Genomic DNA, 17,328 nt, shown 5'->3' on the forward strand with positions numbered 1-17,328 from the left:
CGAGTACAAACACAAACACAAACAGTGTGTTTCAAACAACATCATCAAGATTGTCAACAAGAGGGACGTCTAGCACTGGTGAAGAGCTCGGTTCACCAAGAGGCGCCACCACTCCCTCAATTAAGGTCCCATCCAGCTCACCAGCGACCCGAGGCTGATCAGTCACCACACCAGTAGCAAGAGGAAGCACGACCGCTAGAGCAACACTAGCATCTTCGAGCGAGTCGACCCCGCGGTCCCCCAAAGTTCCACGTGCCTGCTCCTCTTGCAGATAGTCATATTTCTTCTCCAGCTCCTCTATTTCAGCACGAATGCCAAGATAAGCATCCTTCGCATGCAAGGCGGCAGCTTTACATCTCTCAGCATAGACATTCGTTGTGGCCAACTTGCCTTCAGCACCTCCACCTCATGCTTTAGCTCGATAGACTCATTCACAGCATACGTCATCTCCAGCGTCAAAGAGGTGACCTGAGGCCTCAAAGCATCCAGTTCTTTCTTTTCCCACTGCTCCACCTCTCGGAGAGTCGAGAGCTCGTCCCTCAGCGTCTTGACCTCAGTCTTCTCCATCTCAGCGAACTGGGCGGCCGTCTTCAGCTTCTGATACCCAGCAATAAGCTAAGACAGTTTACACATCGCTCCACGTTAGCGTCAAGCAAAAACAGGGCGCACAATTAACCAAAGAGGTCTTAAGGCACAAGATACTTACCAGGCACAGCGCCTTGTCCATCCCTCGGAGATTCGATTCCAACTCTTTGGAGTCCAAATCTTTTCTATCTCCATCCAGCGTCATCCCCTCGAGCAAACAAGCAGCTATGGGTGCAGATCTGTAGCTACAGTCCGACCTCTTCACATAGTGTTTCTTGCTAGTTACCTCATCTACATATACCAGGTTGCACTCCAGCTTATCTTTCCCACCACTGGAGTGACCCTTGCCAGTCTCTGTCATCACAGCCTTCCCCTTCATCTTCCCGGGAGTATCTCCAGCGACCTGGGTCAGAGCGACCTCCATGGTCTCCTCACCCAGTACGCTGAAGTCAGGCATCGACCTCGCCCTCGAGCTGCGAGCCGCCCTTCCCCTAGTTCATCCTTCACCACCAGCTCCAGAACCACCCCCAAACACGGTCTCCACTACCCGAGCGACCTTAGCAGACCGGGTCTCAGCATCGCTGCTCTTCCTTTTTGGCAGGCGACTCCTCTCGGGGATCTCAAAGAGCACTTCATCCAGATCGTAGGGAGCATCCTCCTCACCTCTCCCCAAACCAACCCCAAACGAACCAGCACCCCGAGCAGGTCGCTTCGGCCCAGCACGGCCTCGGTTCCTATCTTCCCTGGTCACCAGGTCACTCTTGCGCTTATCCATCACAGGCTTCCTTGACACGCCCCCAGTCACCTTACCTCGAGCTCTCGCCTTCTGCGCTACCCTTTTCTCCCTAATGGCAGGCCCTCCCCGTTCCTTAAAGAAATGCGCGATCTCTGGCAACTTCGCCTGTTTCTCAGCTTGACTCAACCGCGCGAACCTCTCGATCTCCTGCCGATCAGTTTCCTTCTCTAAAGAGAGATCTGCAGAGATAACAAAGTAAAGATGTTAATACAAAGCTCATCCAACGGAAGATCAGAATACCCAAATATAGTACGGGTACCCACCGATAAAGTCGCATTTCCTATTTTCCACACTGAATCCCTTAGCATAGAAGTTCCCAACCAGCAACAACGGTCTTTTATCCCAAAACCCGTTGCTCACACCATTCATAACACTCGAGAGTGTAAGTCGCGTTTGCAAGCTAAAGTTATACGACCAAGACCGCTTTAACAAGAAGTGCTCGATAACATCAGCGACCTCTATACGGTATTCACCACTTGCGTTTAACAGGTCGAACACCTTAAACAAACGCCAGGTGTTACCCACAAACTGAATAGGTGCCTTGCCACAACGGTTCAGAAACTGGCAGACCAACTTAGAAAATGGGATCGTCAGATGCGCTCTCAGGTGCCCCTCACAGATTATAACCCCATAGTTCGGAGGATTATACAGATCACTAAATACCCGTGCGAACTGATCGGGCTCGTGGATCTCCAGACTGCCTACGGTTATACCATACGTCTCCCTCAAATGGGGGAACGCCACCAACGCACTTCTGTCTACAACTCTAGGGGGCAACCCACTAGACGACGACCTCTCACTGCGACCTGAAGTGCTCGGGGCAGCAGCCACAGACGCAGATCGAGCATCATCTTCCCCACTTCTGGCCCTATCAATACCGTCATCACCATCATCACCCTCACTCATCCCACAAACCGACTCGTCTTTCTCTTTCTCATCTTCCCAACCAAGAGAAACTTCGCGAACCTCATCAGATCGCGTATCATCTGAGTCAGACATCTCTCTTTTATCTCTTACAGACCTAACAAACACTGACTAACCGAGCGTCCTAACAAACTATAGACCAAAGACTAAGAGCGAAGTAAGAAGCAAGAGTTCAAAAATGGCAGAAAACTAACCTGAAAGCTGTTGGAGTAGTGGAGTGTTTTCTATAAGATGAAGCAGCAAAATGACGTTCATAAGAACCAACCAAAGTTTTGATCAACCACCCCTCCAGTTTCCAAAGCATCATGATTACACCCTAGCCCTAGCCGCACACGGCTTCCAACAAACTGTCCTGTCTTTTCAAATCCCGAAAAAACGGGACGGCACGTTTTCCCTGCAACTGCTTAGATCCTATCACGTGCCGAACACGTGTCAAACATCCACACCCACCATCTCACATGTTAACACGGGCCGTTTCCCCCAGATCGTTTTCTCTCAGCAAGTCGCTTCCACGACCTACTGAGAGGGGGCTGTGTAAGGGAGTGATATTCTCTATCCAATACGTGCCCAGCATAGTGGAAATAACGCATCGACCTATGGAGCCAGGTCGCATCTACGAGCTAGGAGAACGCTCCAGACAGTTCGCATTAGCTCGCGAACCAGGCTATGAGGTGACTCAGCCGCCCCCCCCCCCTCCAGAAGCAATCATGAATAAAGATGCACTTGCACCAATCTTGGCCGCCCGACTCATCGACCAATTTGCCTTGAAGCTACTTGTCCGGTTGCTACTCCACATCATCACAGCAGACCTATGAGGACAGTTCTCACATGCTTTCCTAATCTCCACCCCACGTTTATGATGCCCTTTACACGTGGTAGACGAGGATACACTCTCAACATCTATAAATACCTCTCCTATGAACTACGCCAGACCTGATTCTTGATTCCCAAAAAACCCAAGAGCAAGATACGTAGGCAGTTCGCTCCCAAAATCGAACTCGGTCCTCTCTATAATCCATTCCAGTTCCCATTCAACTGTGTATGTAAAGGAAACCACACCTTTACAGAACCAACCCTCACCTGGGTGGCCTTCATCAGGACTTATCAATACCTGAACTTCCACCCGTTCTTCATGGCTTGTCTTTCACAGCATCTCCAAGTGAGAAAGTGGGAATTGTTGGGAGAACTGGGGCAGGGACGTATAGCATGCTCAATGCTTTATTTCGGATTGTGGAACTGAATGAAAAGAGGAAAAATCTGGATTGATGGTTGCGATATTGCAAAGTTAGGTCTGACAGATTTACGTAAAGTTCTTGGAATAATACCACAATCACCGGTTCTTTTCTCAGGTATGCTATTCCCTTGCTTAAATTTGTTTGGTTTGCTGTTTGATTTCTTTTTCCCACATGTTATCCGATCATGAAAGTTTAAAATCAGATAATGGCATTACTTGGTTGACAAATAGTGTCCAATATAATAAAGTCTATTCGCCAAGCAATCTCATCTTTGGTTGCTTTTCTGTTGTTTAGGTACTGTATGGTTTAATCTTGATCCTTTGATGAGCACAATGACGCTGACCTTTGGGAGGCGTTAGAGAGGGCACACCTGAAAGATGTCATCAGGAGGAATCCTTTGGGTATCGATGCCGAGGTACTAGTCTAATTTAAATCATTAGTGCATATAATAAAGTATGTGTAGAAAAGAAGACTCTATCATCTAGTTTTATTCTAGGTCTACTTTGTGGAGGCATTTAGGATTGAAGGGCACCATGGTTGTGGGGTTTGTGTATGTTGATATATATTAATTCTACTAGTAAACGGGCACGTGCGTTGCACGTGCTAGGAAAGAAAATTAGAGTGGAAAAAATTAGAATGTACCTCACCACAGACAATAATCATCCTCATCAGGGAATAAAATAAACATACTCAGGTGAAATTATATTCTGTAATACATATAAGAGTACCAATCTGGTAAAGATATAAGTATCTTTGATAATATAACGATCCAATGGAATTATCTCCCCTCAACTGCTTTTTGGATGTAGTCACGATTCAATAAAAATTCATCAGTTGAATGATAAAACTCTAATTCTCTAGTCTCAATTATGTGTATATTGTGATACACGACAATAAAGGTAATCAAATCCTATAATACATGCCATACTTTTCCGAGGCGATTTCCTAATACATGTTCAAATCATATAATAACAGACTCTCCTATTCTCGTACTTTTTCTTTTTTTGAAAGGTACTAAGGTGGATTTTAATAAGGTTTTGTAGTTCACTCTATCTCATGTTGAAGAGGTCTTTGTATTATCGAAGAATGTACACCCATTTTATTTTCTACCTATAGACCAACTCATCATCCGGCTAAACTTCCATCCCATTATATGTTTCATAATAATAAAGTTCTTGATTCCAAAACTTTATTGGTCTTACTTTTAGCTAAAAATGGTAAAACAAAACAACTAAGACAATATCCACCAGCAACCATCTCCATGGTTAATGGGTCAAAATCTATTATGCCACTTTCACCACAATTACCTTTCATCTATTTACAACATTTTTTACATTATCAAAACTTAGCAATTAAGCATGCAAACTATAGAATTTTCACCTGCTACCTATAGGGAATTTACAGTTTACAATCATATTATTAAAAAACAATGGTACCCCGCCACCAATACAGCTCACAACACACTTATATACACACAGACAACCAATAGGAACACCACTACCTATACAACAAAAGCAAAAGATAACGTAATACACTTTGTCGCACTATGCGAGGTTATTTTGTTGTGTGTATATGCACACCTAATAAAATCTATAAACATTGAATCCATCTCTCGAGCAAGAATGAAAAGTATACGGACAAATAAATCTGATTAAATGATGAACTTTTAAGTTCCATGGAAAAGAGAAAGTTGTTATCTTAATGAATCATGAATATGTGATGTCATATTGAATCGGACAGAGCAAGTTTGTTTGGATAACTTCCACAATATTGTGTTGACCCAAACATAATGATGCAAAAAATAGATCAGATTTCCGTTTTTGAAACTCTAAAACAAACAACACCATGCCACTTCCAATACAAATTGAGTAGATGATATAAAGCAAACCAAACCACACATGCATCATTTGTTTCCAATCTTTTTTTACTCAACTACTTGTATCTGTGGATCTACTCAATGAAGTCCGGACGACAATGTCCAATCTCCTGCAAACTCATAAAACTAACAGTCTAGCACAATAGGGTACCAACCGATTCACATGTATATTCTCGTACAGCTCATAATATAGTTGTATCCTTGACAGCAGCATAATCTAAGTATACCCTAGCTCTTCCAGCAATGGTAGTCATGCAAAAAAAATATGATTCCAAGTCCCAACTTTATCACAGTGAAGGCAAACAAATGCCAACAAAATATTTGTTGAGCACATTCAAATCTTCAACTTCCTAGCAACCAAGGGAAGACAAATCAATACTGCTGCAATAATGACACAGACCTGATGCATTCATACGCCTAAACAAAATACCTGATTCTTTGATTGGGCTAGAGTCTAAAATGGTTTTTTCACCAAACTTTGCTTCTTTAAGTTGGAGGGCTTTGGGCTGTTCTTACACGTACAGTCTTTGCCAAATCCCATCTATTTCGTCCTGCGAAGAATTACACCTTGTGATAACATCATTTGATGGAAACTGATCATCCAGCTATTCCTGTATTTTCTGGGAAGCTTCTTTATGAAGGAGCGTGTTCAGCTCTTGAGGAAATACAGGTGGCGCTTTAGTATAATCTGTTTCATTCTGGAGGGTCTTATCGCTTGCAATGATTTTGTTGTACCACCGAGGAACTTCTCTTATTCCAAATGCTCTCAGTAGTTTGGTGCAGGTCTTCACTCATGACCCAAATGCCTCATCCATGGGTTCATTTGTCGTAGTCGGCTAGCATGGATTCATAATGCAAAGTCGGAAGTGTGTAAAGCCGTGGGGCTGTTTTGCACCATCAGAGCAACAGCAAGATTACTCATCCGCCTGCATAAGTATAGGACATAGCGAAGGCTACGGAAGCCACGAGATACAGCAATAAATCCTGCCTCGGTCACTCCACGACCACCCCCAAGGACAACATCTTAATCAAAGGGGTATGCTGGGAAGACGCGGAGCTCCTCAAGCAAATGACAGCTAGAACCAACAGCCTCAAGCCCTTTGTCTTCCACAGTGTCTATTACCTGTTTCAAAAAATAGGTTTAAAAATTGCATGCTGCACACATATAAATGACTTCATTGAACCAGTCTCTCGTTAATCAGTGAAACACTTTGACTAAAACCACTAATTATTGTATATGACAATAGGGTATGGTGTATTTTGTTCCTACCATCTGTGTTGAAACTCAACTTATTTTTCCTTTTTGTTTGAGAAGACCTTGTGACTTTGGAGAACAGTGCCATCTGAAGAACAGTAGAAACATATTTTGTACTTAAAGGCTTGTGTTAGTTGGTCCGAGACAACAATCAATTATCAAATAAGACTATAATAAAGATACCACCGCTCATATGTTATGGCAGTAAATTCTTAAGATGTATTTTCTCAATGGAAGATGAAAAGGAAATAAAAATGGGGTAAATGTACAATAGAAAGGAGCGTGCCTGTTTATGAAGAAGGATTGCCTGCAAATTGGAAACAAAGACTAACAAATTAGGAATTTAGTGAATTAGCTTAAATCATTTGAATGCACCTAAAAATATCTTATGAGCAAAATACAAATGTACTGCTCTTCTGTTTTTAGGCTCGGATTCTAGATTCTTGCAGTGATTAATAGGAGCTAACGTCAAAAACATCTGCTGAAATAAGTGGACATCTATAATGAATAAGCTCCCCCTGGAGCTTAGCCGGCCGGCCCCTCGAACCAAACCAAGTGGCGCCACTATTTGACCAACCCGAACAAAACGCTTTAGGGTATTTGGAGATTAACTTCAGTGATGTCCATATTTGATCCTTTTTTAAACTTACTTCCATTCTATCATTATCGCATTGATAATATTCTGGATCAGGGATGTCAAACGTTCAAATTTCTTGGTTTTTCTTGTGATTAAGCGTGATTTTTTATGCGAAATGTGCTTCAGTGATAACAGATTTACCTACAGCTGTTGAGGATGTGTCCGTTCCATAGACTTCAAAGTCTCTTGGCGAGTCATAATCAAAGTCCTTGGAAGAGCTGAACGCTGATCCATTTCCACAGTCAACTTTCCATCTTTCTGGCACTGTGTCGTCATTATCATCATTGAAATTAGCAGACTCCTTAAGAGTTTGGGCAAAGTGAGGCTTGCAAGTATTAAAACCCGTTTCCTAGAGAGTTTTATTGGTTCCCTGGGCTCAACTCCTATTTTATGTTTGGCTTATACTACTGTATACAGATCACAACAACAAAAACAGCAAAAAACATAACATTCTCTGTATAGAGTTCAGATATGGTTATTTACAGGGTTTCTTGCTCAAAGTAAAATATAGTTTCTCTACATTAGCTGGAGCACAGGAGAGCTATGGAATACATAACAATTATATCATTTCCCCTAATCTTCGAAAACCAGTCAAACTAATAATATCGTCAGCGATTTAGCAACAGTCCAACACCATATTCATTAAAAATTATATACTGGCGATCAAACCAATAGCAGGAGGAGATGATACAATAGAATATAGATTACCAAAACGAACAACCCCAGTTAATTTTTTTTTTTATCAAGCTAGAACATTAGGTAGAACATCTAGCACAGAAGTCATGTTCGACATATAGCCAAAACTATATTGAAGCAAAAAATAGCCAAAAGTAGGAGGTAGGTTCTACGACTTTTATCGACCTATATATATCATAGATGCAGTTATAGCTCTTTTAGTAAAATCAAGTATATATATATAATATATGGATATTGTCCCCACTGATTTCGATGAAAAGGATGAAGCATTCTAGCATTCCATCTTTGCATGAGCTTCCTTAGTCATGCAACATTGAAATATCACCATTTGAAAGTGGATTTCATAATTGAAAAAAAAAACCTTCAAAGTGTTAAAACTCAACCTGGTGAGTCGTATTGAAGGTCCTTCTTCGAGCTATAGCCACTTTGACCTCTAGAGGTAAACACATACAAACAAAATGATAAATATATGTACACATAAAATTAAATATGGAGAAGATGGCCAAATTAAGCAAGAACGGAAATTAGGGAGGAACTTATAGTGAAATGACATTGGACTTATGGAGAATCTACACTGGAATACAAATGTACATTACATGACTGGAGAACGTCTTTGTAGACAACATTTCTTGTAAATGCGCCTTCGAAACCACTTAAGACTCCTTTCTACACCTGAAAGGGCAAAGTAGAAAAAAAAATCATCAGAGAATTAACATAGAATAAATTAAACATCAAATGAAACAACAAATCAGAAGAACTGATACTACAGGAGGGAAAAGCCGGGTTTTTTTTTTTAGAAAACCACTTTCAATAGCATGAATTCATACTACTAATTGATCCAGAAATCTAGAAATTTTGGAAAGGAAAAATATAAAGTTGATTTGCGACTTACGGTTGGAACCCTTGATCCAGATAACCAGAGCAATCGAATCTTTCAATCTTCAAGAACTTCTCGCAAGTTTATTGGGAAGAATCGAAGAAACTGGACGGAAATTGTGATTTGAGTATTTGGGAATACGGAGGAGACGCACTGTTTGGATTAGCAAAAAATTGTTGTACATAAAATGACCAACATACGCGGCCCTTCTGATTTGAACTCTCAAACTTAACGGCTTTTAATTGGGAATATCAAGAACGGAGAGAAGAAACCGGATGAAAATAGTGATTTGGGAAAATGAAAACAGGGTTTAAATTTATGTTTCGTTGGTTGGCAAAGTGTTTGTATCTACTACTATTCCTAAAATAACCTTATCATTGAATCAATTCCCCAACACATAATCAGCCTAAAAGAAGCATTGCACGTTAGGATGGTTAGATGGTGTTATAAAGAAATGTGGCCAATAGAACTTGTCTATATACAACTCTTCGGAAACAAAGACCTGTGTTAATTCATAGGTGAAGGAGGGGTGGTAGACGGCTGAGGTTTTGCGCTTTAAGGATTTACATCAGCTAAAAATTGGAATGGAATCCAATACTCACCCCTACTTTGTGTAATGCATAAAATGACACACCACATAACCAAAGCAATCAATTACCGGTCTGCCAGGTTTGGACTTGGTATACTCTAGTTCCATGATAGAAACATACTTTTATTATATTTTTCAAAACATAAGAAATGTTTCACTCATTGAAAATTCTATCTACAAAAGAAGGTCAACAGGCATATACTAAAGTAGTGCTCACTAACACCTGTTTCTACGTAAGGTTCCGGCCAAAGTCCAAACGGATTCTTTTTGTCAAAAAATAAGCATGGTCAAATTAAAACCTGCTGTTGGGGGATAAAGGATAGATGCTTTACATTATGGGCAATTTTTTAGTAACGTGCAGACAATCTAATGCTCTGATTCTAAAGGAGAGCGCCATTTTTACTATGGTCCAAAATAATAGTGCATGTTGAGTGGATGTGGGAATCATCATATAGTTCAACCCCCTCCCCCCTCCCCCACCCTAAAGACCCTATCAAGTGATAATATACGAGCTCTTCTTCTATTTGTATTGGTGTTGGATAGTACCTCTGAAATGGCAAAGTTCCAAAGATTTGCATATGTGTAGGTATTTCCATTACAATATAGGGCAGCCGTTTGGGATGAAAGCATGTAATCATCAGAAAGAACGGCAAGAAATGCCGAGCCAACAAGCAGGCTGCAGAGCATTCCATTGATCGACCCATATCATACCACCCGCAAGTTGGTAAGAATCTGAGGTGCCGAGAACAATGTTGTACAGATTCCTCCTAATCATTACCGGTTTATATGTAAAAAATAGTTCTAAGCTCAATAGCCAATAACAAACTACTTAATGGACAAAGTTAGCTGGATTATAACCGACGAAATTTCCTTAATAAATGAATTGGTCTATGTTTGGACATGTAAAAGATTACCGATGTTCTCATTCGTGAGGCTAGGGGAATCTGGTAGAAGGCTCGCACATGAGAGCCTCACCGCTTCTTCTCAGACATTTGGAGTCCGATGCTATCAGCATCTGAAATCTCTTTTCCACCAAAGAAACTTACCCCCGACGACAAGAGAACCTCGCCCAAAATTGCAGATTTGCGTGATTGTTACAGCTTATTCCTTAAGCGTTATCAACACCTGCAACAACTCTCTGCTTTATAAGGTGAGGTATTCTTTTTTGTTTTTTAACTGTTTTTTATAGTTAATTATTTTTACAAATATGTTTAAATTGCTAAGAGTCTTATCAGTAGGTGTAGAGATTTAATGTTCCTTTATAACACATTACTTGAATATCTGAGAAATTACTACGGAATTATTAGGTGTAAATTACTTTCGTTTTATTGAAACTCAAGATGTTGTTATTAGTAGTAGTCGTTGTACATATATGTCACTATGTAGTAAGAGAAGTCAGTTGACTAACATGATCAGATGAAAATTAAATGCAAAGTGTTTACAGTATATCTTGCATTTGGCAATAACACGATACCGAAGTTCCAAAGATGCTAGCTATCCCAACTAAACCATGTTGGATTGCCCCAGTGTTGGCAAATTCTTTTCCATTTTCCCCTATCGATACTTGAGACATGAATTTTCCCCTGTCGCATGGTAGAGGCAAGAAGCGCCCACGGTTCATCTCCATATCCCGTGTAGAGTTGTAGTAAGTTTGAACTTCGTGGATACTAACACCGTAAGAGCCTCTATAGGTATCATCCGAAAGTGAAAATCTGTTATGCATGCTTAAGAAGCATACATGAATATGTTGAGTTGATTTTCTTAAAGACCGCTGAAGCCGATGACAATACCACCGCTGCTTAGTAATCGGTGTTTTATCTTTTTTCTTGTAAAACACAAAATCCACTTCAATTCAATTCTACTTAATACCATTTCCAAATAAACGAAGTTCGCGAAAAGTACCAAGCCTCATAAGTAGATCTGAACTATGTTTCTTCTCAAACCGATAACCTATAACCTTGGAAACAGAGAATTGTATCGAAGAATAATCTGATTGTTTGTAAAATCTGGAAACGGTGTTGAAATGGTGCAAAAAATTAGTGTGGTTTCCTACAAATTGGAAACAAAGAATTGTATCGAAGAGTTTTATTTACTCACTTGCATTTATCGACTAGTTTCGGAATTTTTCTGATCGAGTGGTTACAAAGTGTTTGAAATGGGTTTTAATTGGGAAGGAACGGAGAAGACGAACGAACGGGTTTTTTTTTTTTTTGTTGGGAAACCGCAAAACGGTGTCATCTCTATCTGTTTTCACGTTCGAGGAAGTATAGAAAATTTGGTGGGTGAAACTTTTGGGTACCTTTTGGACCAAAACATTGGGTTAAAACCGAGAATCCAGAGACTAATAAACGGCGGCTAGTTTTCCCTTGGCAGATTGAACATACGGGATAGCCACATGGACGATATGAGTCACTTTTTTTTTCTATTTCTTACAGAAAACGTACAATCACGTGTTCCTAACTGAAGACCATTGATGTTTTGTGTTGTCAAGGTCTCTGAGGCAGGAGAGAATTTCAGTGTTGGGCAACGACAGTTATTAAGTCTTTCTCGTGCATTGCTTCGGAGATAAAAAATTCTTGTTCTTGATGAAGCAACGACAGCTGTTGATGTGAGAACCGATGCTCTTATATATTCAGAAATATAATTGGAATTGAAAATATAATTCCAAAACTTACAATTTTAAGTAGTTAAAATTCCTGAATATATGGAAATCTCAAGTTTCTACCCCCTATAGAAACTTACAATTCTTTGATTTTGGGGATTTGAGGTTTCTATTCCAGTGCATAAAAAGTTGCCAAACAGGTGACTCTTAATTTTCGGAAATATATTATGAATTCCACCCTAAAATCCTGGTTGCCAAACACACCCTTAGGGAAGAATTCAAGTCATGCACCATGCTCATTTTTGCACATCGACTAAATACCATATTCAACTGTGACCGGGTTCTTCTGCTTCATGCCGGGTCGGTATGATATCATGGCTTTAACCTTAACTGCTCACCCAATTAATGGTTTCCTACTTGTCGTTAATACTTGCATGTGAATATGTGATGCATAATGGCTTGAAACCTGGTTAGCAAATATCCTAGGCAAAAGCCTCCTGAGCATTGTTTCTACTAGTAAAATTGTAATTGTGTTAATGGAGAAGAAGTTTGGAGGAAAGTGGATACGGCCTAATTGCTTCTGGCCTTGTATCACTTTAATAGATATATATGAAAATTAGGGGTTTACAAAAACTAGAAACTGACTAAAATATTTGGTCCGCCCCTCTGGAGATGTCCTCCTAGAACTCTAACACTGCTCATTTACCACATTTTACTAAAAATGCAAAGGAATATGCACGCCATGTCATATTACAAGGATAAGCTGAGAGAGTTTGTAGATGCGGTTTTCCATGCAAGAAATGGGGCTCAGCCCTTTGGTTTGAATCCGGATGAGTGTAAACCCCTTCCTATCAGCCCATATCACTTAACCTCTCTATTTATCGGCCCATATCACATAAACTCCCTACTTTCCAATATCAGCGAAATTCCAGCCCGATTTCTATTTCCTATTTTATTTTATTACCCGTTTTACCCTTTTTCCATATTCATCCAAGAAGAACACCGATTCATCTAGATAACAAAGGGAAAGGGATATAAGATCAAGTACCATGCAAATGGATGCGAGAAAGATCCGATTGAAATTGACTTCACTCTTCCTTTCAGGTGCGTGTCTTTGTTTACTAAAGTAAAAATTGATCTATGTTCTTAAGTTATCAAATCATCTCAAATATCAAAGGAGCAGTCATTGATTTTGTCACCAAGTGTTCAATTTGCTCGAGGTAACTCAAAGTTTGGGTAATAAGCTATATAATTTTGTTTTCTGGTTTATGATTCAGTGTGCTCTTTGAGGTTTCCTGCATTTAGACTTGAGTTGTTGAAGAGTCTGGCATTGGTGTAAGGTGTCTATGACTTATTTGATAAAATTCCAGAAAGAATTTCTGAACATGGAAGTTGCGGTTGAATTGCCTTGATAAGATAACTAATGTTTGAATGAAGTGGCATTGGGGTAGCCACTTGAAGCTCCAATAGAACCTGATGCTGATGAACTCGGAGTTGATAATGCTAACTCATAAATTGGAATAGAAGACTGATGGCCCTCAATCTCGATCTTATTCCCAGGTTTTTATTTTAGTCATTCACTTTATCAGTGAAATGTAATAACGTTATGTTATGATACACCTATGCGAATATGACTGTGTGAACATTAATTGCAGGAAGAAATGGAGGCTTCTCTTTTCAGCTCTATAAAGTTTGGCTAGTCACGTAAGCGTTTAAGTTTCTTATCTGCGTTTAAGTTTGGCTATTTTGAGTAGCATGCTCAGCCGCACAAAAGCCTCTCTTATCTGCGTGCATTTATACTGTGGGAAACATGTGAGGTTATCCTTATTACCTAAGGCTACAACTTTCTCGCTTTTAAAGCTATGTTAGCTTAGATGAATGAGCATCCTGATTTATCTGCCTATATGTGTCAATATGTATTTCAATGATTGTGCAAGTCTTCCCTTAATATATTTGCACTGACAACAGAGAATGCTATAATTGCTAAAATTCATGAATTGGAAGACATATTTCAATGCCAGCATCTTTGTGTCCGATATGAAACACATTTTAGGCAAGATAGCTTGTAAGAGAAAAGATTGGAAAAATTAGTTTCATGATAGTGGTTCCTCCCCCCCCCCCTTAGAAAGTGAATGGAGCTCCTAATTATTTGATTCCCGAAACTGATTTAATTGTTTCACATAGGTTTTGTTCATTGCACCTGTAGATGGGAAAAGAAACCCACAAGTTGTGTTTTCCAACATTGTAGATGGTGAAACTATAACCTCTTCAGATCCTTTAATCTTAGAAGATCACTCTGCTGAACATATCATGGAATTGAAAAGGGCACGGGTTGTTAACACTGTTCAGCGACCTCTAAAATTAGGTTCAAAGGTATTACTTCATTATGTACGCATCGACTCGATTATCGTGATGCTTGGAAGATATGTAAAGTAATATTTTCTTATAAATTGTGCGCGGTATGTAGGCATCGATTTGAGTTTTGGACCGAAGAGCGATACTTATGCTTGGATGGCTTGATGTTATTGAAATGATCCGTGAATATGAAAAAAAAAAATGTTTATTAATAATGCGCCGATTGGATTTGTATGCGAAAATGCGGGATATGAATGTGGCTAGAACTATTTTTGATGAGATGTCCAAGAGGAATGTTGTTTCTTGGAGTATTATGATTGAGGTTATCTTTGGTTATGCCGGTGGACGATCCTTTCTCAAGATGCCCTCTTTCTTTCTCGTCGTCCGGGCCGGCCTTGGTTGTTTGGGCTCGCTCAAGAAGCAATGCATAATATATTTGATTGCTCATTTTGATGTATATAGACACATTTTGTAAAACTATATTTACAATCACTGAATTTTTATAGACGTTTTTGACATTTGAGTTCTAACCGGTGTGACGCTGGTTATGGAAATATGAATTTACATATGCAAATATGAAGTTACATATGTGAACACAAATTTACATATGCAAATATGAAATTTCATAGACATTTTTTCCTCGACATTTGACAGATGACACAGGTTATGTAAATATGAATTTACATGTACACATTGATTTTCACATATGCGTTTTTCCCCATCCGACCGGTGACACAAAGCTATGAAATGTAAATTTACATATACAAATATGAATTATAATAAACTGTTTTCTTCGGCATAGCTATAAAAATTTGACAAACCGACAGACTAATCAGTTCATTTCTTACATTACATTCAGAATTCAAATATAGTATCCAAAAGTTTCATCCGAAATTCTAAGACAAACTGACATTACATGAAAGATCAAAGATTTACGTCCATAACTCAAACAAAATTTAAATTTAAATAGGTTAAGAAGACTGTGTAATTTTATATTGTCATATGTAAATACAAATTTACATAAGATGACGTCAGCCCGGTTTGTCTTTAAGCCGAAATTATAAGTAAAGATTGATGACGTCAGCCCGGTTTTTACAGGGGTATTTTGGTCTGTTTGAGTATTTTAGAAAAATAGGGAGTTTTTATGAGTTTGTACGTGATGAGGGGGTTTTTATGCTGGTTATGTATCAACCTGGGAGATTAAACCCAAAATCTGGTTTTCCATGCCTTTGTATTGGGTAAACTGTATGGTTGTGATTAAATAAAAATCTCACTTTTCTGAATCAGCAGACAGATAAATGAGAATAATTAGGTTTATACTACACTTCATATATATTTATAGTTCTTGTGAGTTTAGTTTGTATTACAGGTTTTTACCAAATTATGTAACCCTTGTTCTTCAGGTTTTGGAATTTGATGCACCTGGGCATCTCTTGTTTAATGAAACGAGTGCATTCTCTAAGATGGTTCATCAAGGCACTGGATCAGCAAATGCTCAGTACTTGCGGTCTTGCGGAGCTTAGTACTTAGAGAAGAAGAAAACAAGTTGGGTACGTAGAGAAGATGCCATGCAGCAAGATGGGCAGAGGAGATGGCAACTGGCTTCTTCACGATGGGCAGCTGCTGCCCAGTTTGCACTTGGTGCTAGCCTCACTTCTTCACAAAATGACCTGCAAAAGTTAGAGATTGAAGATGAGAACAACATCCAACAGAAGACAAAGGATGCAGTCATTACCCTGCAAGGTGTGTTGGAAGGGAAGCATGACAAAGGTATAGAAGACACCTTAAATCAGTAACAGATTCCCAGAGATGGATGGTGGTCAGCTCTGTACAAAATGGTTGGAGGTGTGTGCACTTCTCCCCACTCGCTTCAAAATATGCAATCCACTATGACCGTGTCTAGCTTTATTTACTTACTTACTTTTTAGGTTATAATTTTACGCACCTTGAACTTAAAATGAAGTTGTTCGAACTTTTTTCAGGTCTATCGATGACGAGTAGCTGGTTGGGTCGCAGCAGGTTTCAACAGCTGGATTATACAGCTTAGAAAACAGATCAATCAATTGGGATGATGACGATATTTAGAAGATATCAAGCCTTTTCAAAAAAGATTATGTCAACTTCGTGTGCCAACACACGCAAATCTTTCCAGAGTCACTAAATTCATCTCTGCTCATATGTAGCAAAAACATTTTGTACAAAAGAATCAATAGTTAAACTAGTTTTGAAAATTCAGGAATGATTACAATTGTGTGTAATGAGAAACAACAAGAAATATTGATGCGAAGCATGAAGATGTTGAAATTGTTGCTACCAAGACAAGGGGCGTGCCCTTGTTTTCTTCTGATTTTATTGGTGTGCGCCGGGCGCCCATAGTTTGAGTCCAAGCCCAATGTATCCAGAGTCCAATAGTTTAATTGTTTCAAGTTATTATTTGTGACACATGGTCGTGTTACTATTGGTTTATTGTTTTTAGAGTTAGTATAAATAAATGGCTTATGGTTAGGGTTTGGGGGAGCTGTGTTTTTAGAGTGTTGATGTTTATGATTTGAGATATTTAATAAAAGTGTTGTCTTTTGTTTGTTTAATTCAAGTGTAAATTGTTAAACTGAAGTCTTCCGCCAGTAAAATCTATATTGCCCAATCAAACATTATAATATTCTTTTTTGTTGTAATCAATTTAAGTCCAAACGAATCTTTGACTTTTGAGTGTGCATTAGGGGTGACTTCAGATCAGATCGGATTGACCTCTTTCGGAAAATTTTCCAAATATTTTCAGAACCCAATATGCGAGCTGAGCCAAATCCGATTGAATTGTTTTTCGGAATCAAAATATTTGTCTAAATTCGGAAATTTCAGAATAACTCAGGAATTTCAGAATTCTTGGTAAATTTCATAGAT

The 17,328-nt window shown here is 39.3% G+C and overlaps 1 long non-coding RNA gene and 1 pseudogene across 1 annotated transcript; both read left to right on the forward strand.

Moving 5' to 3' along the window:
- The window catches only part of LOC147519245 (ABC transporter C family member 1-like), a 92,207-nt pseudogene extending 75,347 nt beyond the window's left edge, over window positions 1–16,860 (forward strand).
- LOC147519246 (uncharacterized) lies at window positions 12,889–14,443 on the forward strand. Its single transcript, XR_015214198.1, has 4 exons — window positions 12,889–13,176; window positions 13,350–13,632; window positions 13,728–13,776; window positions 14,257–14,443. It is a non-coding gene; the product is annotated as an uncharacterized LOC147519246 (long non-coding RNA).
- Window positions 16,861–17,328: the final 468 nt, after the last annotated feature.

This window comes from Coptis chinensis, chromosome 2, assembly GCF_015680905.1.
Source record: "Coptis chinensis isolate HL-2020 chromosome 2, ASM1568090v1, whole genome shotgun sequence".
Lineage (NCBI taxonomy): Eukaryota > Viridiplantae > Streptophyta > Magnoliopsida > Ranunculales > Ranunculaceae > Coptis > Coptis chinensis.